This window comes from Peromyscus maniculatus, chromosome 10 (assembly GCF_049852395.1).
Source record: "Peromyscus maniculatus bairdii isolate BWxNUB_F1_BW_parent chromosome 10, HU_Pman_BW_mat_3.1, whole genome shotgun sequence".
Classification (NCBI taxonomy): Eukaryota; Metazoa; Chordata; class Mammalia; order Rodentia; family Cricetidae; genus Peromyscus; species Peromyscus maniculatus.
The window spans coordinates 80,838,739-80,863,649 of record NC_134861.1 but is presented as its reverse complement, the minus strand read 5'-3'; the positions used below and the strand labels follow the sequence as shown (position 1 = coordinate 80,863,649).

The 24,911-nt window shown below is 38.7% G+C and overlaps 1 long non-coding RNA gene across 1 annotated transcript in view; it reads right to left on the bottom strand.

Annotated features, from left to right (window-relative positions):
- LOC143267529 (uncharacterized) overlaps positions 1-24,911 on the bottom strand; it is a 45,787-nt gene that overhangs the window by 5,244 nt on the left and 15,632 nt on the right. The window contains exon 2 of the long non-coding RNA XR_013042669.1: positions 12,884-13,005. This is a non-coding gene — a long non-coding RNA (uncharacterized LOC143267529). The remainder of the gene's footprint in view (positions 1-12,883; positions 13,006-24,911) is intronic.

Genomic DNA, 24,911 nt, shown 5'->3' with positions numbered 1-24,911 from the left:
CCAGACACACACACACTCATACACACTTTCACACACTCTCATTCAGAAACACATATTTATACACACACAATCAGGCACACTAGTACACATACTAACACACACAATCAGACATACTCAGAGATACATACTCATACCCACCACACACCATTGCCTGATTGTTCTAGTTGTCTGGAGGTCTCATGGCTTGCCTGAGAGACACAACTAGGAAGCTGTTTTTAGCTCCATTTTAGAATTTTTCTTAAAAAAGCTTTCTCAGGTTTTAGATGAAAACTCTTGCCCCACATTGGGCACCATTTATAGCTGAAAGTTTTCCTGTGTCCCACCCAGTCTGCAGCTACTCAGATGCAAGTAAACACACAGAGGCTTATATTAATTAAAACTGTTTGGCCGTTAGCTCAGGCTTTCTACTGACTAGCTCTTATACTTAAACTCAGCCCATTTTTTGTTAATCTATATGTCACCACATTTTCCATGGCTTTACTTGTGTGAACAAACCATCTTCTTTTTCCTCTCAGGATCACCAATACTCTTCCCCACTTTACTGATAGACAGCTTAGTTTTTTTAGGCATCCAGAAGTACATGAAAAATCCATTGATGGTATGTTTTATGTTTGTGAAGCATTAGCAATTTGTTATTTTCCAGAATTACTAAATTAATGGTTGCTGACTAATAAACACTTAGTGACAATGAGAAAAGATATCAATTGAAGTAAGATGTGAAGAAACAAATAAACAAAGAATCATTTTTTTTTTTTTACAATAGTTAAGTCTACTTTGAATATGTCATGCACCGGTATATAAACACTAACACATACTGACTGACTTGAACATAGAGAGGTACAGAGAATTCATTTTCTTGAGACCATGTGCCTGTAAAGCTACAGAGGCAGGAGTCCGCTATATATACTTTGATTTCAGAGTTTACTTTAGAGTTAGGAGCTATTTTGTATTCTCCTCCCATCAGATCGAGAGAGGTCAGAAGTTGCCACATCAATTTTATTGCTAATCTTTAGAGATCAACTTTTTAGCCATATCTGCAGGGGCAGAATTGAGTCAATTTCCTTACGGGTCCCTCTGAGTTTCCTTAGAAACTACCTTGCAATAAGACAGTGATACTTCTTTTGTTTTTCTTATGGCTGGAGTTCAGTTAGACACCTTCCCTAGCACTTTCCCTTTCAAATTGCTTTTCTTTCCCCGTGGGACTTGCCTGCTTCCCTCTACCACCTGTTCATAGGATTTGTGCGTTATGAAAACCGTTCTGTTGAGAGAGATCAAAACACACCTCTTCAAAATATGAAGGATCATCGCATCAAAGACAAATGAGAAGAAGCAGGAGCTTGAAAGTTCTCTCCTTTTATTTGCCTAAAAGAAGGACATATATTAACAAAAACAAAGGTTTTTGACAGCCTACATCACATACATAAAGGAAGGAGAACAATAGAACTTAACCCACTGTGAAAGACAACCTAAGACCCTCATGGGGCTCTGGTATTATAACAGAGGGCTCTTTATTAAATGGCTTTACTAACTAAACTTTATTTCCCGTTTGTTTGTTTTGTCCCAAGTTGCTGCCAGCAATCTCAAGGTCCTTTTCCTTTGTCTTGTCATATCTGTAAACACTTATCACTTTTTGCTGAAGAGGCCATATAAGCCAGGGTTCAGAGTCACCTCTTTGTGATTCACCCTTTCTCTGGGAGTTTCTCATATGTAAATTTTATACACACACACACACACACACACACACACACACACACACACACATATATATATGAAACTTCCACATATCAATAAACTTTTTTATCTTGTTAATCTATCTTTAATATCAGGGTCTGTTACAATTGTGATACATTTGGATTATTATTTTTTTCTGTGCATATTCAAGATCAAGGAAGCCAAATAATTACTCTTAGCTGTTTTTATTTGTTGTTGTTTTATTTTAGAAGGATAATTCTTCCAAAATTTTAAGCATGGTTTAAATGTATTTCATAAACAGAAATAATTGTTAGTAAATAGTAAAAAGTTCATTTCTCTAAAGGCATATTGGGAATGAAATACCTATTTGGAAATTTTTCATCTTTGAAAATATGTTGAAGATTCATAATCCTTTATTAAGGTTTTCCAAAGTAATCATATCTCTGAATTTATTAAAGTCTAGATGATTGTTTTTATATTTTGCTTGTCAAGTAAATTAGTTATTCCTGTTCCTGAGCAATTATTAACCTTTTCCCAACTGAAGCTATAAGACCCTCATCTTAGAAGTACTAGAAGTACCTTACAAATATTTGGAGGAAAGAATGATTATTTTTGAAGACAAAGACAGTGAAGAATCTGGAAAAACAAACCCTAATAAGGTCATCCTACTTAATCATCATTTGATGCACCCATCTGTGTAATCATACATCTAGATGAGTGTCCACTCTTCATTAGACTCAGGCATCAAAATGCACAGGGTTTCCCATACATACAAGTAATATTATGTGATTGGGGCAGATATATTAATTATTTGCAATGACAACTAGTGAAAAAAGAGGCCATGAATTTGAAGGAGAGTGGAGAGGGGAATGTGGGAGGGTTTTGGAGGAAGGAAATGGATGAGGGAAATGTTGTAATTATATGCATATTAAATACATTCCTTTTGACTTGTTAATATGTATTTTTTTACAATAAAAATCGTAGCCAAAATCTAGGGATAGATGAAAAGAGAAACCCTGTCTCCTTACAAAATCCCAAACACTGTCTGTTAATAGCCAGTGTTTACTACTTTTGACTGTGTTAGTTCGGTGCTGGCTATGATATAAATTGCTTATTTCAAACATTAGATACCTTAAGCATTCTATTTTTATGATATATGTTTTTTTGTTTAAATTTACCTTCAAAGTGAAAAATAGAAGTAAAACATCTAAAGTAATTGTGGTCTTTGGTTTGATGATTTTTTTATTAGAACCTAGTTATGCTTATGCTTGGTCTCTTATTAATACACGGTAACATCCATGTGCATATAACAAAGGTGACAAACAGAAATGTATTGTGCTCAGCACCTGCCTTATAAGTCACTCTCACAGAGAAACTTTTCTAGCCAGGGAACAGCCTCACATCTCCTTGAATAATTAAACTGAATATCATGTTCCTACTTGAGAAAATTTAATGCTGAAATCTCAGCCTTTTTATTTATGAACCAGTTGCCTGTGAAATATGCATAGGCATTTGAAATTAGCAATAATGAATAGAATATATACATATTTAAAAAATACATGGATCATTTCCTATCATTTCTGGTGGTTAAGGCAGAGTAGGGACAGCCACAGCCTCCTACAGCTGCCATTATCATTCCCAATTTCTCTTTTATTGCCCATCAAACATGTATAGATTTAATGACCTGGAGAGAGATCAGTGAAATTCTTCACAGTGCTGCATGTTTATTAATGGGCCTCCTGTTCATTGTGATGTGATAGTGTTATGATTATGTCAGTATATGGCAGGCGGCAATTAAGAGTTTCTTTAGTTCTGAAAGAAAGGAAATTAGCCACTGATCAGTGACAGAGACAACTCAACATCTTGTTGAGCACATGCAGAAAGGAGAAAGAAACAAGAGCCACAAAGAAGGAAGAAGAAGGGAAGACGTTTGATGAATTTTTCTCTGTTGTAGGACATTACCAGGAGGGACGGTCGTAATGTGGGAAGCAGAAATTATGGAACATAATGGGATGGAAAGGGCTTTAAAAATGGGTGGGATGGAAATCTTTGCAAGGGCTCTGTAAACATCCCACGTCAGAAGTGGCTGAGGGGACTAGGGTGTCTGTATGGGCCGCTGGCCTGTTAGAAGAGGAAAGATGGGATCCATTGGTTTTAGATGAGACTATAGGGGAAGAAGGGGCCAAGATTCTTGGGGAGATTTAACCTCAAGCTTTGGTTGCTAATCACATAGGAAAATGGTCTCTGGGACTCTGTAGGACCATTCTTGGTCAATACTGTTTTTGTTCTGCTTTGCTCCCCCCCCCCCTTTTTTAAACCGTGTATATTGGTTTCTGTCTGTGGCTATGATAAAATGCCCAACAAAAGCAATGTAAGGAAGAAACGGCTTATCTCGGCTCACAGTTTGAGGGTGTCGTCCATTACGGTGTGGAAGCCACAGTGGTAGGAACTTGGAGTGGCTGGTCAGATTGTAGCCACAGCCAGGAAACGGAGGGATGGATGGGTATGCTCAACTTGCTTTCTTCTTTACACTCACCCTGAACTGTAGCCTCTCAAGGGAGAGTCTTCCCATCTCAACTGTCATGTATACAATAGGTTTGTATCCTAGATCCTTTCAAGCTGACAGTCAATATTAACTATCATACCACGAGGAATTGTTTTAGATTTGGGTATTGATTGATAGTATCAAGTTCAAGTGTTGAATTTACTAGGGAAACATTTTTGATGTTGACTTTGACCCACTTCCCTTTAACTTGAAGAGGATTCAATCATGATCTTTAAATTCTCACTAGGATGCTGATAATGGGGAAATCTTTAAATGAAAACATTTGGAATTTCTACTGTTGGGGCTTTATTAGCATACTTTTAATTCTAACATCATTATGTGCTCTTATTGCAGACTTTATGAAATACTTATACCAGCCAGCATTTGAGAGAGCAAACTGATTGGGGAATGAAAAGGAGCTGACTTTCAGCTGTGCTTATTGAATGGCTTCGGATTTGTCTCAATCTGACCCAAATCAAAGTCTTTTTGGGGCAAAGCCTAACTACTCAGTAAGACTTTTTAGGAAGAACTGTGATACTGGGGAGTGTCCTTGGAGAGGTGGAAATGGTACTGTACTGATAGACAGCTCTTCTCTTCCACGTGATGGCCACATGCCATTTGATTATATCATTAATTGTTAAACCTAATGGATGGAGGGAGCTAGGGAATACTGGGGTGGGAAATCTTTTTCCATAATTCTTGGGTTTCAGAATAAAGGATTTTGGCCCATTGACTTTGTTCCTAGGACGGTGGGTTTTATACTGAGAATACAGTCCCTCTCATTTCTCGGAGAACTCAGGAGATGTAAAGGTTTCCTCTGGTCCTCCATGGGTGGGTGTCACCTGGAAGAAGTGTATAGATTAAAATATGGATGAGTGGGTACAAATTTATGATACTTGTTAGCTGAGAACATAATTGAATGACTTCCACTTTTTTTTTAAATGTCTTCCCCTTCTACATAGAGGAAAGAAGCATGCAAAGTGAAAGATATAGGAATTGTTTCCCTCCTAAGAGTCTATACTTTCCAACCTCATGCTTCAGTTATCTTCTCCATGCTCCTATATTCAAGCCACAGCAATTCCACTCTTTGCCTTTTATGCATATTAACTAAATACACAAACTGGAAATTGGCTCTTATGCTATATGTCATCTTTACCGTGTGGGGGTCTTGGATCATGTCTACTTTACACTGGTTGGATCCTGGTTACACTTTCCAAGTGGCCTTCATTTGGTATTCAAAGTAATATTTTGATTTTATTCCGTTTCTTTGTTTTATTAGCATGTTTAATTTGAGAAACTCATGCATGGAAGAAGCATTCAACTTTTGAGCCCTTAGACATTCAATAGGTATGCAGAAACAAGGTCCTTCATGTTACAAATACCAACCATTGTCCTGTTCAAGTGTGTGGTTCTTTTTGGTCAAGATAGGCAGTCATAAGAGCCTTGCGATCCTAGCAATTTATCCTTAACTTCAGTGGATTTCAAAAAGATATGTGTACAGCCAGCAATCTGTTGTTCTCCATGGTGAGGTGGTATCTGGCTATAGAACAGCATAAGATTTTGGTGCTCTGAGCTCCCCATCTTCTCCACATAGCTATGATAAAAGCAGGCTATGGAGTAATGGCAATATGACATTTGTGCAGCAGTTCTTACATGTTGAACACTGCCAAAGCATCTTCCCATCACTCCTCATAGCAAATCTAAGACATGGGAGAGATTCCCCCCACCCCGGGAATGTTTACTGCAATGTACAACAGATTCCAAGGCATTATGGAGGGAAATCTCAGTGTCGGGAAAGGATGACAAAGTGGTCACCGGCATCTCAGGTTGTTTAAGGAATAGCTTTCTTTTGGCCAGCTTTCTTTCTATAGCAAGGGGGCTTTCTTGGGGCGTTTGTTCTTAGTTCCTTTTCTGCTTCCCTTGTCTCTGCTCAAAAGCTTGATCTTTGCCGTCTACCTTCTTGGGATGCTTCAAAGACTTCTTCTAGTCACCTTTGTGCTTTGATGTGGTGTCTATTGCTCCTTCCCCAGACCCTGGTCCTTGACATAGAAGCTATTTTTGTGATCAGTTTTCAGGTGAGAAAACACAACTAGTTTAAGATACAGCTGGATAGCTTGATTCCAGCGTCTACACTATAACCCATGATGCTACAATGTTGCTAATAATGCAATGTTCAGCTACTTTCTGTACTTTCCCTATTATGATGCTATGTGATTCATGCTTTGAAATATCACATATCAAATTCTCCAAGTCCTTCTTTCCCTCCTCGCTTCTTCCTTTTTTTGCTTGGCAGTCTATACAATTTTTTTCCTGGACTGTGGTTTTGTTAATTTGGGCTGCAAAACAAAAGCCATAATCTTGGTAGTCTATGTATAACAAGATTTAATTTCAAACAACTTTGGTGGCTTGCAAGCCCAAGATCAGGGCAGAATGGGAGCTGGTTAGGACCTGTTTTATGTCTTGCTTAGTACCTTCTTGCAGTGTGCTCACATGTAAGAAGGAGTGAATGAGTGAAGGTTTTCTCCTACACCTGTTTCATAAGGACACTAATCTCTCCCATGTAAGCTTCTCCCTGTAAACCACTAGCCACACCTCCACCTCATAATCCCATCACTGGGTGATGTCTGCACATGCATTCTGAAGGAACATGGCCATTAGGGCCTTTACAGACATCCAAGGGTGGTCTTAGTTTGGCTGCTGGATGATGTAACAGTAGAGCTGAGTAAATACTTGAGTTTTCAGCACCATGTACACCTATTATAAAATTTAATATGAAGGACATGTAGGTGATGAAGAATATGCTACATTCTTTGACTGCAAAGCCAAGAGAGAACTGAAGTCTCTTGACATCTTTACAGCACTGTAAGTTTCACATAATTAAACAAAACCAGAGAGCTCTCCTGCTTTCCAATCTGTTGCCAAGATCCTTCCTTTCAGCACAATACTTGGTAACTACTCAATGATCTTTCAAGGGGTGTCTTCAAGATTTAAGCTTTTTTTTTTTTTTTTTTTTTTTTTTTTTTTTTTTTTTTTTTTTTTTGGAGACAGGGTTTCTTTGTGTAGCTTTGGAGCCTGTGCTGGAATTTGCTCAGTAGCCCTGGCTGTCCTGGAACTCACTTTGTAGACCAGGCTAGCCTCAAACTCACAGAGATTTGCCTGGCTCTGCCTCCTGAGTGCTGGGATTAAAGGCATGGGCCACCACTGCCTGGCTGGATTTGGGCACTTTTAAGAAATGGTGTTCTCTGTTTGGATTTGATAATACCCCAAGTTACAATATAGTTAGTTATTCCTTTTTTTAGACTGAAGTTGCTGCAACCACAGTGGATTTAATTATTAAAAGTTAATTTGGGCTAAAATTGGTATACTTTTATACCTATCAGTTCTATCCAATGTATGTATCTGGGGACATTTTTTGTTTACCTAGTCTGTTTCAACTATGAGAGTTGGAAGAAGAGTAAGTCTGGCCTCAAAGAAAAAAATATGACCTCAGCTTTTTGTTGAATAACAAAATTCTTGTGAGAAAGCTCTTCTCAATTTTGGTTGAATTTCTGTTGTACCCACCGCATAGTGCTTCTTTGGTTTGTTCAGGAAGTATTAAATTGTAATGACATCCTCTGAAGGAAAACAATATTCTACATGAGGACCATTCCTGAATTAGCCAAGCGCTGGACTCAGAATAGAGCGGGGAGAGGAGATGAGCAGAGGAAGAGGACAGAGAGATGCAGATAGGCATTTGTGGAACTTGACATGTGCTTTCAAATAATAGCTAGGGCTTGGGGCCACCTGGATCCTGTTGGCCCCACAAACTGAGATCCCAGTCCCACCACCATAGATCTGTATTTCTGCCCTGTGCCCCCGAGTCCCACTGTTACTACCGACTTCCCTACTTTTTTTTTCAATCCTGCAGATTATTTACATAATTATGTTATTATTTTACGAGCCCTGTTTGCAGGTTCCAAAAGTTATTCAAATGTGTGATGTTGGGGCTTCCATCAGCTCCCAGTCTTAGCAGCCGTCTCCTGAGCGGTGAGCAGCCCGTGGATTAACATTTAGAATACTCTGGCTGACACGCTGGCCCAGCCGTTTGCTATACAAATGTAATCAGATCTATTAATGCCTTCGTAGATCACGTTTATTTTTTCTTTATGGAAAGCAGGTCAGCAGCAACTGTGCCAGGGAACAAAGAGGTTGGCGCCTGGTCGGCCTAGATGAGGGCGTTTTCCCTTCAATGGTCTCACAAATCACCGGCAGCATTTTTTTGTTTGTTTGTTTGTTTAGCAATAAACTCTTGAGCTGAAACTTGGGCTGAATGTAATTTTCTTCGGGTGAGATAAGACTGAGCAGGGAAATTAGTTATTTGGGAAGGAAGATGTGTAAAAAGAAAAAAATTATTTTTAGCACAGTTTCTATCTGGAATCTCGGGAGATGCCAGACTCTAATAATTGGCATCGAGGTTGACTGTCTTTCTGGTCTAAGATAACTCTAAATCAGATTTTTAAAGAATTTTAGCCATATGATAGTTTTCTTATTTTCAGTTCTCTATATGGAGTTGTATTTTTTTACTTTATAAGATTTTTTTTCGTTCACGTTTTACTAACATTTACATAAAAATAAAGTAGGGGAAAAAAGCAAGTATTCAGATAGAAGGCAATCTACATAACAGAGTTCAAAGGATAATTGTTGGCTTTCCAGGCCATAACAATATATGTCCACTAGAGGGCAGTGAAAGGCAGGCGAAGGAGAAGACTTTCCGCAGACATTCTCCCCAAAAGTGGTTTCTCACATTCAACCCTGGCATTTTGAAAGGCTTTATTTCAAAGATGGCCAGAGTGGTGTTCAAGGTTTCATGGAAGAGGGCAGCAACATAAAGAACGTCACCTCCTGAAAAAAGAAAAACAAAACAAACCGTGAAAAAGAAATGTTTGAAGAGGTTTCATAGTAACCAGGCTTTCTGCTGGTCCTGTAATCCGAGTGTTTGCTCTCACTATTCTTGAGTGTAGGCTTGAGCGGTGAAGGGGGGTCTTGCTCCATTCGTCCAGAGGCTTTATCCAATGTTAGGAGCGACTCCTTGCTTTGGAACATTTTACTTGACTTGTCAAGCACAATTTTCACACATCATTTTTCCCTCATGTTTATATCTTTCTGTTTTTTTTTTTTTCACGGCAGTAATCTTCTCTCAGACATTAAAAAGTTTTAAATATACACTTTTTAAAAAACGTTAGTGAACAGCTATGATAGTCACAGCTACTTAGGGAACTGGAGAGGAGGGGTAGATTGCTTCAGCTCTAGACTTTGAGACAGGCCTGTGGCAACACAGTGAAAGCTGTCTAGGAAGAAGAAAGATCATATATACGTACTGTGTACAATATGATCTCTCTTTGTATGCATGATTAAAACCCTCAGTATTTGGATACGGCTCAATTAGACCATCGTAGGCAGCTAAAAATTGTTGATGGAGCATGTATTTGGATCAATGTGTAGTATGTTTTTCTTATTACTTTTCAAAGTACAATATTTTTGTGACTGTGCCCTGCTCTCTGTTGGAGGATTTAAAGTGTAGAAACCCCTAGAAGCTGAATTTTCTTCCATATAGTTAATCAGAAGGATTGTGTTTTAGTTCCGTCTGGTTGCATTTTAGTTCCAGATCAAATTCAGAAGTGTCTTCGGAGGTAAACTGCATGAACAAATAGATTGCTGTCACTTTAACTATGTCTAATTTCCCCACATGAAATCGAGACTGATGTCAGAGCTTCCCAAATTGATGGGTGTTAGTCTGCAAGCATGGAATTCTGGCCCTCAATTCTCGAGTTGTCAGACTCTTTCACAGACCTGCTGCAGGATGCGAGGCCACTGAATATTACTCAGACATGGATTATGATGTTATTTTCTTTCAACAAGCTATTCAGTGCTTTTCCTTTAATATGGGTGTTTGAGGTTTTCCTTGCTTTGTGTGCTTGGAAATCCCATAGAACAGGCAAGAACCCACTCTGGAAAGCACACACAGCATTCTCAGCTTTGGCATCTACCTCTTTCAAGGTAGGTGGTGCAATATGGGGCCTTTGAATGCACAGTCCCAGTGGGAACCCTATTATCTGCTAAATATTTCTGGAAATGTTTATACAGAACATGGAGCACAGCAGGCCGCCCCCAGCCCTATCCTGAGAGCTAAGCTTTGAAATGGCAAATGCATAGACCTCCTAAGTTCCCCTACTCGGCCCCTGCTGTTGACATTTTCAAAGTTAACATATAAAGTGACTCCATTGAAATACTATTTTTGAAGATAATACTGCCCAAACTTTATCAAGGTGTGCAATTAGCTCTCAGACGACATCTGACTTTGAGAGGCAGTAGGGATTTAAAACAAAGATGAGGGATTATGTTCAAAGGCATCCTGTTATAATATCTGGAGTACATTATTCAGCCCCCCCCCTTGTTTGGGTGACACACTTTCTAATGTTACTTTTAGACATTCAGTCCTAATATCTCAGAGTCATACACATAGCGCCTTTGAGCTCTTCAGTAGGATGACATCTGTACTTCAGAGGTAGGGCAATCAAGGTTTATAAAAGGTATTTGAAACACTCCAGAGATGGTGAATGTGGACATTTGAAGGACATTTCCTCCACCAGTATAATGAACTCCTGTTAAGTACAGTGACTGAGGTTGGTGTGAATGGTGTCTGATGATGTCACACCTTCTTGACCCCATGGAGAACCACAATGGGGCTGTCCATTGATAGGGAGCTGCAGAGCGGACAGTCAAATGCCATCAACACTGTTTAAAATCACTCCCTTTCTTGAAAGGCAGCTGATGCGTTTACAGAAGCCTGATAGGTGCTAAAAGAAAATCTGATTTTGAGGTAGAATTTATATTGGGAGTGGCAGCATAATGAACAAATATGGACTTCTAGATAGTCCCCTTCAATGGTTGCCCCAAGAATTGAATAAAATGTAGGGGTGAGCCCGTCAAGCAAAGCTGCAGGTCTCTAGTAATTGTTGACACGTGTTTGCCTTAGATTTTTAAAGTGAAGACAATTTTAAGAGCAAGTTTAGGTTCACAAATTTGAGAGGAAAGTGAAGAGACTTTTCACATTCTGTCTCTACAACTATATAGCCTTCTTATTTTATACACCTTCCACAAAATGTGGTGCATTTTTTTTTACTATGATTGCATCTAACTTGACACACCATTATGCTCAAACCACATTTATATTGAATTCACATTATCGCTCAGCACATTGTTTGGTTTGATATACATTTGCCTTTATTATAGACTAGTTTCTCTGTGCTGAAATTCATGTGTGCTTTGTCAGTCTGCCCTCATCCCCATCTTTTTCACTGTCCTCACACTTTTGCCTTTCCCAGAATACCATGTTGTAGGAATCTTACAGGACATCCCATTGTAAAAGGACTCATTTCTCTTAGTAATATATAGTTAAGATTCCTCTATGCCCCTTTATGATGCAGTATTTCATTCAGCACTGGATACTATTTCATTGTCTAGATATTTTATAGTTTATCCACTAACAGGACATTTCAGTTGCCTTCAAGTTTTGGTAACTGTGACAAAAGATATGCACCCATGTGCAGACTTTTGGGTAGACAAAATGTCTCAGCCCCTTTGGATACATAGTAATAACTGGCAAGAATATTGGTTAGTTTCATATTTGGTGGTTAACTATGATAATGTCAAAGAACAAGGGCAAAGTATTATTATTGAGGAATGCCCTTTTTCAATTTCAACTTAAGCAAAAGTTTATCATACTTATCATAGTCCACGTTTTACACACACACACACACACACACACACACACACACACACACACACACAGTACCTATTATACGCAAGAGTGTAGCACAGAGACACAGCAATGCTCTTAGGGAGTGTGCTGGTTAGTTTTGGTCAACTTGTCCCAAGCTACAGTTATTTGGAAAGAGAGAATGTCAACTGGGAAAATGCCTCCATCACGTCTGTCTGTAGGCAAGCCTGTGGGTCATTTCTTTGATTAATGATTGATGTAGGAGACCCCGTCCACAGTGGGTGGTGCCATCTCCAGGCAGATGGGATGTATGGAGCAGCATGCGGAGCAAGCAGTGTTCTTCTATGGTCTCTGCTTCAGTCACTGCCTCCAGGTCCCCGCTTGAATTTCTACCTTGGCTTCCATCAGTGATGAACTGTGATCAGGACATGTAAGGCTAATAACTCTTCCTTGCCAGGCTGCCTTCGGTTATAATGATTATCACAGTAACAAAAACCTAACTAAGCCAAGCAGTTTTAATTCTTGTGGGTGGAGATAGACAATGAAATAGAAGAGAAGTGGTAATAGAGAAATATTGGGCAGAACAAGGGAGACAAATGGGATGCTGGGAATGATGGTAATATTTTATCACAAAAGTTATCTTGGGTATTGTGATGGGGAATGGAGTGGGTACCCAAGCAGCTATGAAATTGCCCTTGCTTTCCTCTAAAGAACGGTCTTTCCTGACTGACAGGGGTTTTGCAGTCTTTACAGCCTCTGGGCACTGTCCAGTCCCACTGTGCCCAGCAACATCCACGTTATTTTCCCAGGTCTTGGCCTCCACGGCCAGCCACCTCTCTCCCTGAGCCTAAGGAGAAATCATGTGATTCCTGCTACAGCTCACATACCTGGTGCCACATTAACCACACTGGTCAAGTTTTGCTCTTGCTTATGAGTCACACTGAAGAGTCTGCTGTTGGAAGCATTTCTTACAAACGATGTTCAAGCAATATGGAATAGTGTTGAGAACCTGAGAAAAGAGAGAACACAAAAAATATGGTTGTACTGGTTGTGTCCTTGACATGTTGTGCTTGTGAGTGGGAGCCAGGCAGGTGATGGGAAGTCTGGGGTCTAATTTTCTAAGTACAATTTCAGAGCTAGCAATTTGTGAAGGAACTTACCACATCTCTAAATTTTGTCTTTGTTATATCCTCAGAGAGTTTTTAACAAGATATTTTGGTTGAAATATGCCTTCTGTATAGGTCAAGTAGGTACCTCTTATGTAGATAAATTTTAAAATTAATATTATGTTAATATATATTAATTGTACACAATAAGGTGTTTCATTGTGGTATTTTCATGCATGCATAAATTTTACTCAATCATAGTTACCTCTATTTTCTTTCTTCCTAACTCTTCCCCTCCCGTCTTTCTCCCTCACCATCCCCAATAATCCTTTTGCTTTTACACCCTTTCCCACTCTAAATTCTACACCGAAGTAGACATGCACTTGTAAGACATGGAACGTCAGTCTGTGTGAGACAGGCTTGGCTTCCTCAGCATGCTGATCTCTAGTTCCTGTGGATAATTTTAAAACATTGAGGTCTACTACTTCCCTAGGTGGCTTTCCTGTGGAATATTGATGTGTTCTTCACTCATGAGATACCCTTCAACAAAAATCCACTTAGACAGGATCTCACTATGCATCTCAGGCTGGTCTCCAGCTCAGTTTGTGGCACATGGCGGCCTGAATCTTGTGATCTTTCTGCCTCAGCCTCCAGAGAGTTCCAGGATTATAGGCATATACTACCATTACTGGAAATATGCCTATCAGTAGTTGTGTTGGGTAAAGTTGTCCACCCTAGAAAGTATGAATCATAGATGTTATCAGATATATCTATCTGTATATCTATCTATGTATCTATGTATCTATCTATGTATCTATGTATCTATGTATCTATGTATCTATCTATCTATGTATCTATCTATGTATCTATGTATCTATCTATCTATCTATCTATCTACACACACATATTTCTAAGTGTTAAGCTTTTGTCTCTCATAACACTTGTAGGGGTTAGCAAGGAGAGGAATGTTTACTATTACAGAACATAAAAGGAACAATGTATACAAGTGTCATCTTCTAAATGTATATTACCTGGCATATGAGTCAGTGTTATTACATTGCACCAGGACAAGAGGTCTTCAGAGAGATAGAACCAACACACACATATATATTGGATACAGATGTAGAGATGATAAGACGTTTATTATGGAAACTGGTTCATACCATGATAGAGACTGAAACATCTAATGATGTTATCTGTGAGCAGAGGAATACACACGACCAGTGATATAATTCAGTCTGAGTCTGAAGGCCCAAGGAGAGGTAGGAGATGGCAACATGGCTTATAAAAACATAGAGATATTTTAAACAATAATTTCCCCAGTGTTTTCAGTAGAGATTATCAACTCTTCTTTATAATAGAGGTTCAGGCTTAAGGATCTTTGAAAACTTCAATGAATACAGGTCATGCTGTATTCGACTTGTTTGGGAAAATTAAGATGTAGTCTCTGTATCAAATTTTTATGAGTTTAAAAAATTCAGCATAATTTCATCTGATACTGTATTAATTATGTATATGCATGGTAGTTAGCATTTTAAAGCTACCAGGAATTGATACTTAAAGAATAATTTAACCATTTAGCATAAGATACATGTTATATTCTATCATGATGTAAATTATCATTAAATTAATTGTTATCCTCATCTAGGAGACAGTAAAATTTTGAGAACGCTGGGATATTAGCTTGGTTCTGCCATTTCTGCCAATTCACTTTGGTTTTGTTTTTCCTGTTGTGTAATGTGAATGGTTGGAGTGGGCTATTTTCTAAGACTGTTTTTATCTATGACATGCTAAAAGATGAGAGTTTTGGTTCATAGTGTTTAAGTTTTCCATGGTGGGAAATAATGCAAACCAAAATATTCATTATTTTATTGTCTATTCAGAAGACAAAATATCTATTTCATGCCTATCCATGCCTAATCTGAAGATTATAGTGATCATATATTGATTTTTGTCTCTTCAGCATCAACCACGTGATTATGCAAGGGCTGTCACAGAATTCTGGCTCTCTGTCACCGTACTGGGGACAAAATTTAGACTATTTCTACCCCAAAGACAGTGGTTGGTTCAGGGGTAATTCTTGTTAATTAGATTCTTTTGTGGGATTGCTATGTGGAAGTTAGGAGAGATCATCTTGTTTTGGAGCTGCTATCCTGGAAAAATGAAAAATTAGGGCTTCTTGTGGTCTCTGCTATGGAAGGAAGATTATAGACTCAGAAGACAAAGGTTGTATGGCAAGAAGAAAGGAAATGAAAGACAGGCATCTGAATATGGGAACCACACACTCAGATTTCTTTTCTTTTCTTTTCTTTTCTTTTCTTTTCTTTTCTTTTCTTTTCTTTTCTTTTCTTTTCTTTTCCTTTCCTTTCCTTTCCTTTCCTTTCCTTTCCTTCCCTTCCCTTCCCTTCCCTTCCCTTCCCTTCCCTTCCCTTCCCTTCCCTTCCCTTCCCTTCCCTTCCCTTCCCTTCCCTTCTCTTTACTTTTCTTTTCTTTTCTTTCCTTTTCTCTCTTTTTCAAGACAGGGTTTCTTTGTGTAACAGCCCTGGCTGTCCTGGAACTTGATCTGTAAACCAGGGTGGCCTTGTATTCACAGAGATCCTTCTGCCTCTGCCTCCTGAGTACTTGGATTAAAGGTGTGCACCACCATTTCCAAGCTCCAGGTTTCTTAATGCATCACAGTGAAAGGCTTTTTTTTTTTTTTTTTTTAATAATTGAGTATAACCAAGGATACCTCTAAAGCTTGCAAGATGAGGAGGGTGAGGGCCCGCCTAACACCCACGTGACCTGCTCATCATGGGAGGAAATGTCAGGAATTAACAAGCCTTACAAAGCCTACTTGAAAAGAATCACAGTGGTTTCCCAAGAAAACATTTCTGATTTATAAACTATTTCAATACTTGTCCAAGGGAGTACAAATAAAAACTTATTTCTTGAGATTTATAACCTCTATAATGTTACAATGAGATGAATTCATCTTGGAGAAAGCCTGGCTTCCCTAATCTAGTCTTTCTCACCACATGGAAATCTGGATCAAGTTGGAGGGAAGTAGCACCAAGATTGGAGCATGACTGGAAAGATCTAGGTCTACAGGATGTTGCTCGAGGTCTTATTGCATTCAGAGGACAATATCAGAGGCTCTAGAGTTATCATTTGTACAGACCTACCTACCCCTTTGCTTGCTTAATATATTTTAGGTTCTGTTTCTTCCAGGAGCTGGATGATGAAAAACAGTAGAGAACGGCATTATCTACCTTAGAAATCGCAAAGCTGTGTCCTTCTCTCATTGACGTACAGATTTGCTTTAGACATATGTAATGCTCATGGCTTACTTTAGAAAGTAAGATCAGTCATTTTATTTTTCAGGGAAGGTAGATAGGAAACAAGCCTTGCTGAATGATCAGAAGAATGACATTGCTTCTCATGAACCTTATTTGCTCCAGTGTGAATTCAAATCTTCACAGTAAGCTGAGCTGTGAGGATCCAAATTATGATAGATGATCAGGATCGATGCCTATGGACTACACAGAAAACAGTCCAATCTCAGAAACACAATTTCCTTCAAGCCTGGAAAAATAATGAACCAAGCATTTGCACCGCCCCCCATTTAAAAAATTTCTATTCCTTTATGTATCTTCTGCTGGTAATGGAGGAAATTTATTTGATTCTTATTTATTTATTTATTTATTTTTATTTTGTTTGCATTGGTGTTTTGCCTTCATGAATGTCTGTGTGAGGGTGTCAGATCTTGGAGTTACAGACAGTTAGCTGCCATGTGGGTGCTGGGAGTTGAACCCAGGTCCTTTGGAAGACCAGGTCCTCTGGAAGAGCAGTCATTGCTCTTAACCACTGAGCCATCTCTCCAGTCACAGTAACCTATTCTTTAATTGGGATTCAAAGCATTTGCCATGGGTCTCCAGCATTGCTTCAGGTATATATAATTTTATTTTCTTCTCTCTACTTTACTTATTATACTCTTTAAAACACATGTTTTTGAATTAATATAGAAAGTTAAGAAAGCATTATGTGCCAGGCATTGGTGGTGCACGCCTTTAATCCCAGCACTCGGGAGGCAGAGCCAGGCGGATCTCTGTGAGTTCGAGGCCAGCCTGGGCTACCAAGTGAGCTCCAGGAAAGGTGCAAAGCTACACAGAGAAACCCTGTCTCGAAAAATCAAAAAAAAAAAAAAAAGAAAGCATTATGTAATAATTATTATAGAATAGTAAATTTAGATTGTATGAGATTATGGTTTCTTCTACACCCTGTTGCTTGGGGTTTTCCAGCCTCTGTGTGTATAACGGTGTTTTATGTACATATGTACACATGGATACATGGATGTACATACCTGTGAAGTACATGTGTAGTCCAGAGATCAAAACTGAGATGTCTTCTACTGCTGTTTTCCAACTACTGCTGTCACTGTAGTGTAAAACCAGCAATAGGCAATGTATTCATGAACAAATACTGTTAGGAACACTAAAACTTTATAGACACAAAATTTTGAACTTCTTATAATTTTCAGGTATCATAAAATATTATTTGTTCTCTGATTTTTCAACAGTTCCAAAACATAAAACACAATTTTAGAGTACTTGTAGTTATGGCTTCATTATGCTCTGATTGATAATGTCTTGCTTGAAGTATTTCCAGAACTGGAAATGATTCCCCGTTGCTCCGATTTCCTGTTACATCTCTTTTGAACTTCTTCTCTCGCCTGATTTACTCCCTTGACCATGTAGCCTCTTACATTAAATAAGGCATCTGGTTGAGCATGATCTAGGTTCACCCTGTTATCCCAGCACTTGAGAGGTTGAGACTGAGGAACTGCCTTGAATGTGGGGGTACAAAATGAGTTCCAGATTAGCCTGAGATAGCCTCAAAAAGGTCATCAGAAAATGCTTTCCACATTTTAAACCTTAAATGTAAGTATTTACTTCAAGTGAACATTATGAAAACTACGATTTATTAAAACTGGAAGTCAAAACATTAGTAGTAGTCATTGGTAGAAGTGGAGGGTTACAAGGCAAACCAGATCCCTAAATAGGTGAATTCTCAGAGGGACAATGATTAATCTGAAGTTTGGAGAAGAAAGGAGAATTTGGCCACTAAACAGTTCAAACAATCCCTTGCTCTGTTACCCTCATGATGATAGAGAGGGCATTAACTATTCAGAAATTTCATTCCAGAAGTTACTCTACATTGTGAATTCAGAAAGGAGACAATATCAGACCAATTAGTTTACTATGATAGTTTCCCCAAATCATTCTATGACAAGAGCAGTTTACTCTTAGAATTTTTTTCATGTAAAATAAAGCATTTTGTTGGAGCTGCAGGGGATTAGAGCCAAAAAAATAGGACCCATTACTAAAAGAACAACTGATGTTCCCAGAGACTATTACAGCATGAACAGTTGGCCATGAATGCAGAGGACAAGAATTTTCCCTGGCATGTCTGCACAGAAGTATTCATGAGGTATAAGGGCTGGCAATCAATTCTGTTAAATGCAAAATACAATAAAAGAGAGAAGTTTTGCATTTTTTGCTGCAGTTTTTCCTAAATAATTCATGTTTGTGTATATTTAACAACTGGTTAATGAGGTCATTTATGGTTCCTCCTCAGTTATCCAGCATGATAACATAGAAAATAGCTGAAGAGATCTGAATGCTACAATAGATGTCACAACATACATCCATTGGAATTTGAACTCTCACGATTTTGCAGACTCTCTCTTCACGGTTTTTCCACACCATTCACACAGCTTTACTGGGAGTAGAGCAGCTGGTTGGGTTCTAAGTGAGGTAGTGGCAGGTGTACTTGGAGCACAGGAAGTGATAGCTAAGAATGGGTTGGTGAAGAGAAACGACGTAAGAATCAGTCCAGCCAAGTGAGGGTCTGGGGACTTCAAGATGCAGCTTCTTATCATTAAATAATGTTGGACAGCATCACCAACACAAACATCAGGAAGAGAATTTATGGTCATAATGGTTTTAGAGTAACATAAATAGGATTGCTTCAGACGTAAGTGAGCTAAGCTTACCAATACCTTAAAAACATAAAATCAATAGCTTTTCTCCCATTTAGAATGCATTTTTATCACAAGAGCCAAAAGATGAGTAAATTATAGTACTATTGTTAATATTTCATGTTCTAGTGAGTTACTGAGAGAAAAAGAAAACATGCTTTTCTCTTTTTGATATAGAGAAATTCGACAAGCTATTTGAATAGATAACATCTGTTAACTGTCCTAGTTTCACTTACTGCTACAATTTACTGTATCTCTGACCTCTTAGGAATTTTCATTGCCGACTCTGTTGCCTTCAGTCTGTCCTAAGCTCTGTTGCTGCTCTGCTCCCTTATGGCCTGGCTCCCAGAGCATTCAGTATGTGTGAGTGAGTGAATGCATATATAAGTAAATGAAAACAGGCCCTGAACACTTCTAAGTTGTTTTCTTCAGAATCAAAACTCCTTTAGATTCATGTTCTTTCCAGAAGCAAGAAGAAAGCAATCTGGTTGATTCCATTCCAAATGGAATATGCTTGTGATAGAAGGGCTTTCAACCTTCTGCGTAGAGTTTGCACCACTATGGAGAAAGCCTAGTACCCAAATGAATATCTTACTTACAAAATTTCAGGCAAAGGTACAAGACAGGCTACAGGTAAACAGACCTGTGTAGTATGATACTGGGTAGAAAACCGCCTGGACTGAGGTACTTAATCTTACCTGGGACTCTGTTCTCACTAATACTGCTTCTGCTTATTGATAAAGCCTTCCTACCTTGCCTTACAGACAAGTAAGTTTTCTATCAGCACCCAAATATTTTCCAGACAAAATACAGAGGAGGATAAAAGTAATGACAGGTGTGTGTATGAATGTGTTATTGTTAAGTCAAGGACTGCTTTCAGAGAGATGAGTCTTGTTACAGAGGAAGTTGGTTTTTTTTTTAAATATTTTTATTAGCTCTTGAAGAATTTCATACAATATATTTCAATCTAATATATTCCTGTCCTCCATCTCCTAGATTCACTCCTACCCTCGTACTTGTAGAAACTGTGTTCTCCCTCTCTCTTTTAAAAAGATTTATTTTTGATTCTTATATCTGTGTACACGTGTGCATGTATGAATTTATGCACATCAAATGTGTTTAGGGGCCAGAGGGTGTTGGAACTGAAGTCACAAGTGGTTATGAATCATGTAATGTGGGTACTGGGGACTGAACTTGAGTCCTCTGGAAGAGCAGCAAATACTTTTAACTGATGAGCCATCTCTTCATCACTGAGCCCTCTCTTTTTAAACCCACCAAGTCAAATTTCAGTTGTCCATATACTCTTGAGTTTGGGGATTTTCCTGGAGTGTGGTCAACCTACCGAAGGCCACACCATTAAAACTGACTATCTCTCAGCAGCTATCATATACCAATTACTCCCTAGCTAGGGATGGGACTTTGCATCCACCTTTTGCACTCTCTGCTGGGGTTTTGTCTGGCTTGAGGTCTTATGCATAGTCACTGTTAATTCATATGAGTAGCTGCTCTGCTGCATTGGAGATCACTGTTTCCTTGAAATCATCTCCCACTTCTAGCTCTGAGAATCCTTCTGCCTCCTTATTGTTGTAAATCTCTGAGTGTTGAAAGGGAGAAATAGGATATAGACATCCCATTTAGGGATAAGCACTCTACAATGTCCTATTCTCTGTACATGAACCAGTTGTAGATCTCTCTATTAATTGCCATCTACTGCAAAAAGAAGCTTCTCTAACAAGGGTTGAAAGATGCCATGATCTATGGGTATATCAATAAGTCACTGGGAGGTAGGTTTAATACTTTGTTATTTATCAGAATAGTATCAGTAGGTTCTTCCTTAGGGCCTATGGCCTATTTAGTCACCGGTTCTTGGCCCTGTTAACAGTGCCAGGTATGGGGTCCATCTCATGGAGCCGACTTTAAATCTAACTAAAAAGTGGTTGGTTACTCATAACACCCATACCACTATTGCACCAGTGAGAATATTTTTCAGGCTAGCCATTGTTGTAGCTTGCAGGTATCACACCTGGGTGAGATTTATGGTTATTTTTCTCCAGGGGAAGTTAGTTTTATAGAACAAGTCAAATTTGAACATAGAATTTTGTCTGGTGTAAATTTCTGCACGAATCTCATGAATTTTGTTGTGGAGAACAGGGAGAAGGAAATGGAGAATTGAGATACACATACACACACACCTACAGAGAGAGAGAGAGAGAGAGAGAGAGAGAGAGAGAGAGAGAGAGAGAGAGAGAGAATATATGACTTTTGTCGGATTGGGAAGTTTCTATTGAGAGAAGTATAAAGGCAAAGTTTGGCATGAGTAAGAAAAACATGATTTGCCTTCAGTCTGGGGAACAGTAGTGAACCCCCATTTCCCTAAGATTTCCCCACCCCTCTTCTTATATCTTCTTCTCTTTGTCTTCTCTCTTGATCTTTCTTTAACTTCATACATATCCATCTACTTGCCTAGTCTCTTTTTTTTCCTTACAGTTTTGTACCCTAATTGTAAGTCAATGAAAACCAAATTTTGTGTGATTCTCTGTGTGAAAATCTCAGTTTGTGACTGTTTGCTGAGGCTGATGTGTTTAAGGCTTAATTCCTTAATCAGAAGGATATGGAGAGTTCTTAGTTCTTTTACATCTCATCCATTTCTTCTGTTTAGGGCATCACAGCAATGAAATCTCTGATGGAAATTCTCATTTTTTTTAGTGAGAAATGTAAATGTAAGAGTGTCTGCAATGCCAAAATAGGGCTTAAAAAGGAATTTGAACTAATAATTCATATTCTTCAATTTTCTCCCATGTACTAGTGCTAGCATTGAGTTTGGGGCTTAGAAAATGATTTTTTTTTGTATTTATCTCCCACAATTCTGGGATAACTTTTGATAATAGTGATAGATGACATTTATAGAGTTCTCTATGTGTACCCAGGCATGGCAATAAGTTGTTCAAAATCACCCCACAAGGTAGGCACTGTTTATCCATTTTGCTCATAGAGAAGTTGAAAAAGGTCAAGTTCCTTGCCTATGGTCATTCAAGTGGTAGGTAGTGAAGCCTGCCCTAGATTGGCTCAGGGCCAATCCACATCCAAAACAAATCCCTCATCTCTGAATCTAAGAATACAGATAATTGAGCATTTACAACTAGTCTTGTCTGTCCTCGGGAAAATAAGTTCTATTTTGTGTCTATCTCAATAGCTATGTTGTGTGCAAATTTTTAAAGATTTTGCTAAATTTGTTTGGATATGAATAAAATTGGTAAAAGGACCAAGATCCATTCTACCGTAAATTGATATTTTCCCTTGTACCAGGAGGAGGAGACAGAGAATAGCTCTCCTGGTATTTTCTTTGCTTCCTCTATTGCTATTCTGAGAGGGAATGAGATGAGTTTCTGACCTCTTTTTCTTGCCTTCTACTTAAATAGTATCCTCTGGCAGCCACATAGAGATTAGTCTGTATGAGGGAAATCAAAGCCATTTCATCTTTGAAAAGGTTTCTGGAGTAGATCATTGCTTCTTCCCTGGAGATTTTTTTTTTAAACAAACTAAACACAGACACATGTGCGTACACGTATACACACACAGAGAGCAAATATTCATTTCATAAAAATTAGAAACCTCTGGAGAATTTGAAGGCCAGAGTGGATTTTCATTCCTCTCTGAATGTGGAAAGCAAAGTAGGCCATTTCTGTGCCCTTATAACCCTGATGGTTTTTTTCTGTGAAAGTTATTGACCCGTTGTGGGCAAAGCACAGAATCAAAATAAAAGACTTCAGTCTCTAGCTCAGTACAACGTACTCTACTATCTCTGATGATGGTAGTTTATTAACAATAGAAGTTTATTTGGCACATGGTACTCTAGTGTACACATTCAAAGCTCAAGGAATGGCATTTGGTGAGTGTATTTCCTGCTATACTGAGAGAAGGCATGAGAGTGTGAGTGAGTGTTGATCCCATTTCAAAATAAACTCTTGCAAAAATGAAATTAATTCAATCGTGGGGGACAGACTTTAATGATATGATCACTCTTTGTTTTTGTGTGTGAAAGTACATATGTGCATGTGCGTGTGCGTGTGCGTGTGCGTGTGTGTGTGTGTGTGTGTGTGTGTGTGTGTGTGTGGCAAGTGGAGGCCAGAGGTCAATGTTGGGTGTCTTCCTCACCACCTTCCACCTTCCTTTACTTTTTGAGGCAGCATTTCTCACTGAATCTGGATCTTATTAATCAGCTAGACTGTTTGTCTGTGAGTGCTGGAGCTCTGGGTTTGCAGACAAGCATGGCTGCACTTCAGCTCTTCCATGGTGCTGGGATCCAGATTCAGGTCCTCATGCTTGTGCTTAAAACCATTATTTTCAGCTACCCAGTTGATGGTAACTTGTCTTAGCATTGATGGGAATCAGATACTTTCCCGAGGAGGCGTGAACCAATGGCTACATACAGGCCTGACAACTGTGACTTTGGGTACAGTCCAAGGAGCAAGATGCCCCCCCCCAAAATCCAGTGTTTGAATGATCTTCCTGGTACTGCAATTCGTGATACAATTGTGAAAATTTTAAGATTGCTATGGCTGCATTCCTATATTGGGCTCTGATATGAAAATGGCAAGGCCTGTAAACCATCTGGAGGCTGAATTGTATAATTATGCCATAATCAACTACTGAAAAATAATTAAAATAATTGAACAGGAGAGAGGGAATGGAAGAAAACAAAAAGGAGGAAAAAGAAGGAAAGTTTTTAACCTAGAAAGATTCATTAAAATGATAATCAATGGTATATCTAATAATTTAAGAAAAACCTTAAATGATCTATATTCTAGGTATGTTTTCTGAGATTACTAATTATACTACAAATGCATAAAGAGGGAGGTTAAAAATTAATGTGTTCATCATTACCTGAGATGGTCTTAATAACAGCTCTACTTATTCCTGATTCTGTGCATGTCTGTCAGAACAGATGATCCTTATGGTGATGTTTCTGAGGAACTGTGATTACTGATGTACTTTTTAATCATCGGTTTGAGAAAACATTAACTATGTTGCATGTATCGGTTTGAGAAAACATTAACTATGTTGCATGTGTGTGCATATGCATGCGCATGCGTGCGGTACCGCATATACATGTGTGGTGCATGTATGTTGAATGAGTACCAGCATGAGCTGGAAGTGGGGTATCTTCTATCACTTTCTTCTTGATTGCCTTAAAACATGGTTTCTCACTGAACCAAAAGTTTGCCACTTAGTTTAGGCTGGCTGGTCAGTGAACTCCCAGGATCTGCCTGTCTCTCTCTCACATTTAGGCTGGGGTTATAGGTGTGTAACCGAGTCTTTACACAGAGACTAGAGATATGAACTCAGGTCTTCATGCTTTCAGAGAAAGTGCCCTTTACCACTGAGCAATCTCCCCAGACCCTACTTAAAATGATTTATGAATGATATTATAGTTGAACTCCATGTTAACCATGTGTATTAAATGAAATTTCTATCCTGTTATGGCAATGAGCCCTTGGAACAAAACCTTCTGAATTCTAATGTTGTCCTTAATATGTATAGATCTAATCTTGTAAAACTAAGAAGGAAAAATTCATTTATATTGTTTTAGTTTGTGCTATTATAGCAGAACACTGAATACTCGGCAGTGTGTAAAGGACTGATGTATTTTCTTACAGTTCTGAAGGCTAGAAGTCTAACATCAAGGCAGTGCTGGTGATCTGATGAAGTTTGGGTCTTTTTTTCTTGTGTGGTCCTTGAACTCTACATGGCCTTATATGGCAGATGAGTATAAGAGAGCAAACCTAGTCC